Here is an 8,571-nt window from a genome sequence, read left to right on the forward strand (position 1 = left end):
CTACAAAATAGGAAGCCTCAACTAGACGATTTTCATGATTGTAGAGTGGCTTGGTTTAGAGAATTCCTGCTTTTTCCCTGATTATCTACTTTCATACACGATTAAAGCAAATTGTAATCAAGCCTCATTAATTTATAATTATAGGAGTAAGGCCCATCTAGTTCATTAAGAATCTGAATTATAACATATCTGAAGAGAAATGCAACTTTATTATTGGTAAACTCAATAAATTGTACAAAGATGTAAGTGAATAAATGTAAAATGTTATATAAAAGGACTTGTATGCTGGGGGTCTAGATTGTGAACTGCAAATTATAAAACATCCTAACAATAAAGTATAGTTCTGAACCTGGACCCTGAAGACATTCAGTGAAGCTCCTTTGTGCTATTTTGTTGAGTTTGTTATTTATTTTAGATGGTTTAGTCTTGTCTCTCCAACAAGATACCAAGCCTCTAAAGCAAGGGAGTGTGTACTACCGGACTTACGCGAAGGCGCTTGAAAATTTTCAGGAGTAATTCGGAGATCCCTACTCAATAGTGCTGTGGGCTGAGCTTTGTGCCCCCAAGTTTCTATGTTTAAGCCCTAAATCCCAGTATGCCTGTATTCGGGAATAGGGCCTAGAAGGGAGTAATGAGGGTTGCGTGAGGTCATAAAGATGTGGCACCCTGACACGACGGGACCCACGTCCCCATAAGAAGAGACATCAGACCTCTCTCGCGCTCTCTCCCTGCTTATTGGCACAAAGAAGACGTCACGTGTGCGGGGAGGTGGTGTGGGGTGGCGGCCCCCTGCACCCAAGGGACCCCCGGACCACAGCGGGATGCCTACCCTGCCGGCACCTGGATCTTGGACTCCCGCCTCCAGAGCTGTGAGGGGCGAATTTCTGCGGTTTAAGGCCCCCGGTCTTTGGTACTTCGTCACAGCAGCCTAAGCAGACTAACCGGTGGTGACTTCAAACGCCACGTGGACTTGTCTGGCATCCTGTGGACAAAGCAGGTCCTGAGGTCAAGGCTCCTATCTCTGCCCCTGGCCCAGGGGGACGCAACCTCACCCTCCATCCTCTGTCCCTACCCCCAGTCAGAGACTCGGGACACCCCCCCGGCCCCACCGGCACCAGGAGCCCCCCACACCCCATTGTCTTCAGGAAGATGCCATCTCCCATCCCCGCCCTGACCTGTCACCTCTGCAGTAGGCCTGCTTCACCCAAGGGAATGAAAGCTTTCCTTGACCACCACCTTAACAAGAGGTCAAGGAATCAAACAAGGAAGAGCGGCCCTTCCCTCCCGTCCGCAGGGACCCACCATCAGCCCCGCCCAGCCTGGGCTGTGGATGGAGCAGGGTCCACGCAGGGCCGTGGATAAATGACAGGCTCCTCTGTCACCTCGGATTTCAGAGAAACCACGGGTAATTTCTTAGATCCAGCTAGATTGAGCCTGTGCTGTATACTGCCCTGCTGTGCTAGTGTGCCGTCATACACTAGAGGATACTGAAGCTCTTCATGGCGCATCAGATGATCAGATTGCCCAGCCCACTGTGTTTCCTTTGCTCTATCTGGTAACCCTTTCCTCACGGGAGGTCTGAGCCGAGCATCGGGGCAGGGACAGAGGTGACACAAATGAACTCATTTACAAAACAGAAACAGAGTCACAGACATAGAAAACAAACTGACGATTACCAAGGGGGACACGGGGTGAGGAGGGATGAAGTAGGAGCTTAGGGTTAGCAGATGCAAACTACTGTATGTAAAGTAGATAAACAGCAAGGTAGAGCACAGGGAACTATAGTCAATGTCTTGTAATTACCTATAATGGAAAAGAACCTGAAAAATAATACATATATTACCAATGAATATATATTTATGTATACATAAACGAATCACTTTTCTGTACACCAGAAACTAACACAACATTGTAAATTAACTAAAAAAAAAAAAAAAAGCTGGGACAGAGGGAAGGTGCTGTTTCCTGGCCACGTCCACCACCAGTCGACGAGGCTGCAAGGAGGGTTTCACGGGAAGGAGTGGGAGTGCGCCTGAGTTTTCACTCGTTCCCAGGAGCTGTCGGTCCCTGAGGCCCTGCAGGAACCCGCGGGCAGCTGGACACGAGGACGCGACCTTCATCCTCAGGAGCTCATGGGTGACAGCTTCCCCCGTGACACAGCCCTACCACGTGGGTCGGGCCAGATCCCTTCTTGCACTAACCAGAGCTGGGAACTGTGCAGGTCTGAGTTCTTGAGGCGCCTGTTTTGAAAGATGCTGACTTTGTTCTGCTTAAATTAAAACGCCAGGACGCTATCTCACCTTGACCTCTGTGGGCTGTTTCTTGGTTACGACAGAGTCGCCTCAACCTGGTCCTTCCTGCCCTTCTCGGGACGCAGGCTTTAGGGCTGAGTCTTCACAATCTGACTCCTCTGGGGTTTGCAGTAAGAACATGCATTTAGCTGACACTGTATCCTGCCTTTATCTCCACTACTGAGCAATCTCCACTTCATCCCTAGTGTGTTTTACAGTAAAATTAAAGAACAGAAAAATATACAGTTAAAAAGTAATGAAAAGCTGTCTATGGAAAGCACAAAAATTAGCAAAACAAACAAAACCCTTTCAGAAGTTGGCACAGTGTTTGTGGGGATAGGGTGGGTGACAGGGCCTGGAAGTGGCCAAGGAGGCCCTGGCGTCCAGGGGTGCGGGGTGGATCTGCCCTGACGATGGAGGGCGGCCGGGTCTGTGAAATTCACCACGCGGAGGATTTAAGTACACTTTTCTATATGTCATATTTCCATAAGGCGTGAAAGAATTTTAAAAAAGCAATGGGAAAGAGGGCGTGGGTCACACAGATCAGGAGACCCCGAAGGCATCTGCTGACGGACGGGGTGCCCACGGTCCTCAGAAGGGCTGCTTTCCACAGAGCGTTCAGACGCAAATGCATGTTTAACGGCAGGATTTACATGCCTAAAATGCAAAAACCTGTTGAAACAAACTGTGCCTCTTTTCCCAACGGTCCCATTTAATAAGGCGCCAGGCAGTCCGGGGCCACGGACCACGTCCCTCCTGGGCCTGCCCAGGTGTGCGGCCCTGCCAGCAAACGTGTGTGTTTCATATACTTTCCTTTAACCCTTTGAAAACAAGCGCACGTGAGCGCTGTACATACGTGTTTTATGGCCTCATCCGAGGCCACAACTTTCTTTCCTTTTCTGAAGATACTCAAAGTAATTTTTGATAAGAATGTGACCAAAGTCCTCACTTTTGACGTCTCAGAATTTCAAAGCAGCCCTGTTGTTGGGTTTTTGGTGCAAACTCTAAAAGGTCCGATTAGATGCCAAGTATGACCACCGTGATCCTAGTAGACTTTCTCCAGCACCCGAGGCAGCCTGGGGCTCTGAGGCCCTCCACCCGTCTTGGTCCCTTCCCCTAAATTAGCTCATTCTCCTTAAAAACCGTCCGTATCTGACAACTGCCAAAGCATATGCCACCCCGAGATCCTTGATGCCCATCAACACACACTCCCTGCATTCTCAGTCACGGAACTCTGTATTTTCACTGCACATCTCATTCTACTTTTCCGTGTGATTTTGGGGGTCCCTGGGGGACAGATGGTTCCCCCCGCTGTTTTGTGACTATCACGTGCCCGGCCTGACACAGAGTCTCTGCCCAGCAAACATCAGATGATAGTAAATTGTAGTTACACAGAAGCCAGGGGAGGCAAACGCCCTCCGTGTGGCTCTGTAATTCAGCACCCGGAACACGTTCCTTCCCGCGTATGCAGCAAAACTCTCCCTCTGAACCCACGGTCACCGCAGCCTCTGCAGATGTCCCACTCACAGCTCCCTGAGAAACCTGTCTCGCCCATCGTGACCTAGAAAACACTTGGGCGTGTGTGGACCGGCCCCCAGCCCTGGCACCCTAGGGGGCAGCCCAGGGGGACAGCAGCCCTGTGACCGGAAGGTCCCGGGACATGGAAGGCTCACTGTCCCAGGACCTTCAGGCCACGGCCCCCTCATACAGCTTTAATATTTCCCACCGCACTCAGCAAAGAGGGTTTATTCCTGTTCCTCCAAACATTTACGGCCCTACACAGATTCACTGTCATCGCAGAGCTAAGCAGACAGACGGCTCATTGCTGGATACAAAAGTATAAAGATTCCCAGAGCTAAAGTCAGATAGCTGATAGATGGATGCAGAGAGAGAGAGATAAACACATAGATAGATAGATACATAGTTACAGAGCTAGATACATAGATACATAGCTAGATACATAGATAGATACGTAGATAAGTGAGAGAGAGATTGAGTGAGAGAGAGGTGATCCCTGGTTGAAGCAAGTTTGATCATTACCATCTAGACAAGTGACAGACTCCGGCATGTGGAAGTTTCTGGTGCTGTGCTGGTGTGCACGTGTTATGCATAAAGGCATTTTTGAAGGGGAAAGAGTGGAAGGGAGGAGGGGGGTAGAGAAGAGAAACAGGGGATAGAGAAGCCAGAGCAGACCTCCGTTTTTCCAGCAGGTGGTTAACTGGGCAGCTGCAGCGGGACCCCTCTGCGGTTTCCCCACGCACACAGTTCCAGATTCTGGAACCATTATATCAGAGACTCTCCTCCATATTCAGACAGTTCATGAAGCAAACAACTGGAGCAAACTACGTGCAGATCCGCTCCTCTGGGGCCAAGGTCACTCCTACTGGCTGTTTCTCATCGCCAGCCACAGCACAGGGGCAGCCCGCATCTCCCCACTTTTCTGTGCCGGGGCCGCTCAGAAGCTGGGGGGCTCCCTGCATGCAGAGACGGCCCCAGACGAGGGAGTGGAGGGCGGGGGTCTCGCTTTGGACGTGTCCCATGGGTGCGTCCCACGCAGGGCTGTGCCTGCAGCGGTGACATCTCTGCTGCCGGTCCTTGCCCCCGTTCCCCTTGCCGTGCCCCACCTCTGCTCCCTAACTCAGCTCTCAGAGAAACCACCTGCTTTCAGAGGCACCCAGCCAAGACCCTTCTTAGCTCCTGGTCCCCCAAACCACCAAGCCTACCCTCCGTATCGACAGGATTTGGTGGTCTCGACAGTGCCGCTCACTGGCGGCCACAGCCCCAATGAGTTGGAAATCAACAGCACTGACCCCTTTCCTGACAGCATCGTGCACCTTGGCCTGATTGAGGACAAAAAGAAGAAATCGTGACCAAGGCGGCCCAAGCCTCTGTAGTAGGAGCTCAGAAACCTCACAGCTGCTCTGGACGGGCGGGGACAGCAGACAGGCATCCGGCAGGGGCCCTGCCTGGAACAGGGGGTCCCGTCTCTCAGCACCCCCGGGCCCTGTCTGAGAAGAGGGGCCCTTGTGGTCTTGCCAGGGCAACGGCAGGAGCTCAGCAAGCCCAGCCCTGCGCCTCACGGCCTGCGGGCACCTCCTACACGTGCCACCAGTGGCCAGGCGGGCAGGGTGCCGGCCGCTTCTCGTGGATGGGCCCAGTGTGGTAGAATATTCAGAACCAAGCCCTTGTCCAGCATCCTTGTCCAGCAGCCCTGCCCAGCAGCCTGGAGCCGGTCCAGGTGTGAGCCTGCCTCTTTCACAAGCCCAGCCGAGGCCCGTGGACGGCTGGCAGGCGGAGAGGTCATCCGGCTCCCCTTGCAGCACAGAGAAAGGATGCGTTCGCAGCCGGGCACAGAGGCCCTGGCAGAAAGCCCCATCCCATGCGATCAGGAGATGGCTGAGCAATTCCAAACTGGGGCAGGAATGAGCCGGGACAGCAGGCAGGAGGACGCCCAGCACCTCAGCTGTGCCGTCACCCAGGACTGCATCCACCCTCGCAGAGGTCAGCCTGCACGGTCCAGCACACGGGTGGGCCCCGGCTGAGACAGCCGGCCAAGTGCCCCCAGGAAGTGTCCCAGAGGATTGTTTCTGATCAGCACGCACGGTTCCCAAGTGTCAGCCATCATTGTTATAAATGGGGCAGGGATCAACTACAAAAGGGACGAGGAGGTCCCCATTCTCCCCGCCACCCGCTCCTCCTGGAACACCGTCCCACCCCCAGCATCCACCCCCTGGCCCTGCGGGACCCTGCCTCCCGGTCACTGGGAAGGGAGGGCGTGGGACTGCAGCTCCTCCCCAGCTCTGCTCTGGCCCCATCTCATCATGCGCGTCCATTCCAAATGCTCCTTCCAGGGACTGAAAAACTTAATCACATGCATTTCTTTAGTTTCTTTAGTTAAGAAAATGAAGTTTCGCAGGAGTTGTTACCATCCAGGTAGAGGGAGAAGAGGAAGATGAAAAATCAAGTGGGGAAGTTCTGCTCTGAGAAATGAGGAGAACAGACATTTATTAAGCGCCTACTGTTTACCCTCCATAGATGTCCATTCAATCGGCCCCGATAGCACAGCTGTTGCGTCCCTTTTACAAGGAGGTTTTGACGCTTGAGGACCAAGCAGTTATCACCTGTGCGGTGCAGCGTCTTCAGGCTGCTGGCAGGAGCAGAGCGACGATCCTGAGCCTCTCGACAAAGGTGGTGGAGGTCAGAGCAGGTGGAAAAACGTTCAGGAGGAGGTGTCCCAAGGTCGTGAATCCAGAAAGAGGCAATTCCACTGTAAAGTTAGTGCACGCTTCCCCATTATGAAGGGAGAAGTGAAATGTGTTCTGTAATAGTGGTCCCTGTGCTGTGTTGCATGTGAAACGGTGTTATTCTTGTTACATGACAACGACAGAAGAGAAGACTTTTAATTCATCCATTCTGGAAAATTCCTGAAATGACTGAAGAACACAGACTCTGCCGAAAATTCTGGAGGCCGCTCTCCGTTTTTCAAGAGACTGCAGTGTGGTGGTGATACAATCACGTAAACAGTCGTAAGGGTTGTTATAAGTGTGAAGAGATGACCGGGACCCCAGGAAGAACGCCCTGTCACGCAGAGGGGCTCGAGACAGCCCCCACCTCGGAAGAAGTTGCTGGGAAAAAACTACTGTTGCTTTTTTTTTTTTTTTTTGGCGGTACGCGGGCCTCTCCCGTTGCAGAGCACAGGCTCCGGACGCGCAGGCTCAGCGGCCATGGCTCACGGGCCCAGCCGCTCCACGCCATGTGGGATTCCCCCGGACCGGGGCACGAACCCGTGTCCCCTGCATTGGCAGGGGGACTCTCAACCACTGCGCCACCAGGGCAGCCCCTAACTGTTGCTTTTTAAATGGCATTTCATCCACTGTTGCTGCTGATTTGGCAGTAGAAGAAGTGCGGGGCTGAAGTTGTCTCGGAGCTCTTCTCATCTGTGCTGTTCTGTGGTGTTAACATGGTGGAAGATTCTAGGCTGTTCCCAGAGGACAAGCCAGAACGGACTCGCAGTCTTACAAAGCAGAAACAACCTCGCCTCTGCGGTTAAGAGATAACCCTCACCATCGCTGTGTCCTGACCTCCCTCAGGCCAGGCCTCAGTTTGGGGTCACATCACTGGGTCCAGGTCCACGGGCAGCTCCAGCGCTGGGCACCTGAGCTTCCTTCTCTGAAATGGAAATAGAAACAATGCCTGACGGGTGGCACCAAGGGTCCTGATGAGACAGGGGAAAGGTACAGTGCCTTGTGATGTTCAGTACCGAATGTGGGGCTTTCTCTCTGAAGAAAAGGTTATAGAAGAATGTAGGATTGACTAATAAGTAAAACCATCCCATGAATTGATAAAGAGGGAAAACTTTCTGAGGTTAAATGAAATTTCCGGAGGTCTAGTGATTTTTACCATCCAAGTGAAATAGAACTCAAATTTTATCTGTGGTTCTGAAAAGTCCCCTCTTATGATAGGGTTTATGCAGTCCGGTTCTGAGTGAGCGTGCTGTTGGGATACAATTATTTAATCTTCACCCTTCATTTGTCCAAATTGTTCATCATGTGAATTTGTTCTTGAGGAGAATGATTCAAATTAATAACTAGATTTTTTTCCGCATCTTTGGAATGTGCTACATCAAGTTCTGCCCCATTTCCTGGTAATTCAAATTCTAATGGTAACCTTCACTCTTTTGAAACTTCCTTTTGTGACAGGGATGAGGCTGTCTTAACCGCAAAGAGGAAACAAGAGAGGCCTGTGTCAGACACAGAAGGACAGTGGCACACTGACTGTCTCCTGGCACCTCCTTTTAAGTGGGCCAACCCTTTTTTGATGCCCTAGCACCCCAGAGAATTGGGGTACAGTTTTTGTGACTCTCAGTGACACCGGGGGTCTCCAGTGAGGGCAGGGCAACCCCACATCAGCTCTCAGAGCCCTGCTGACTGCTGCCCTGGCCACACTGCTGCCACCATAACATCTTCTCATTCCATCACTGGGGGCCTTCTTCTGGTTCAGTTAAGAATTCTCAGTCAGCTCTTAGTGAAATGGAGACAATAAGCAGTGTGCTGAAGGTCATGGAAATGGTACGTCGTAGCTCAAAACACACCAGATTTCCTCATTTTCAGGCCAGCATTCTGTAAGTCAATCAGATCGTGTCTTTGAGTATTCATTAGACACCCATAGCACGCTTAGTGTCATGTAAAGGGCCCTGAGGACGGAGGAGAGGAGGTGTGCCTCTGGGGCTTGAAACATTTATATTCTAGACCAGAGCATACACCCACCAGAAACAAAAGTG

Source organism: Delphinapterus leucas, chromosome 12 (assembly GCF_059928025.1).
Source record: "Delphinapterus leucas isolate spDelLeu-1000000601 "Yukka" chromosome 12, BTC_Dleu_Yukka2, whole genome shotgun sequence".
In the NCBI taxonomy this organism is placed as follows: Eukaryota; Metazoa; Chordata; class Mammalia; order Artiodactyla; family Monodontidae; genus Delphinapterus; species Delphinapterus leucas.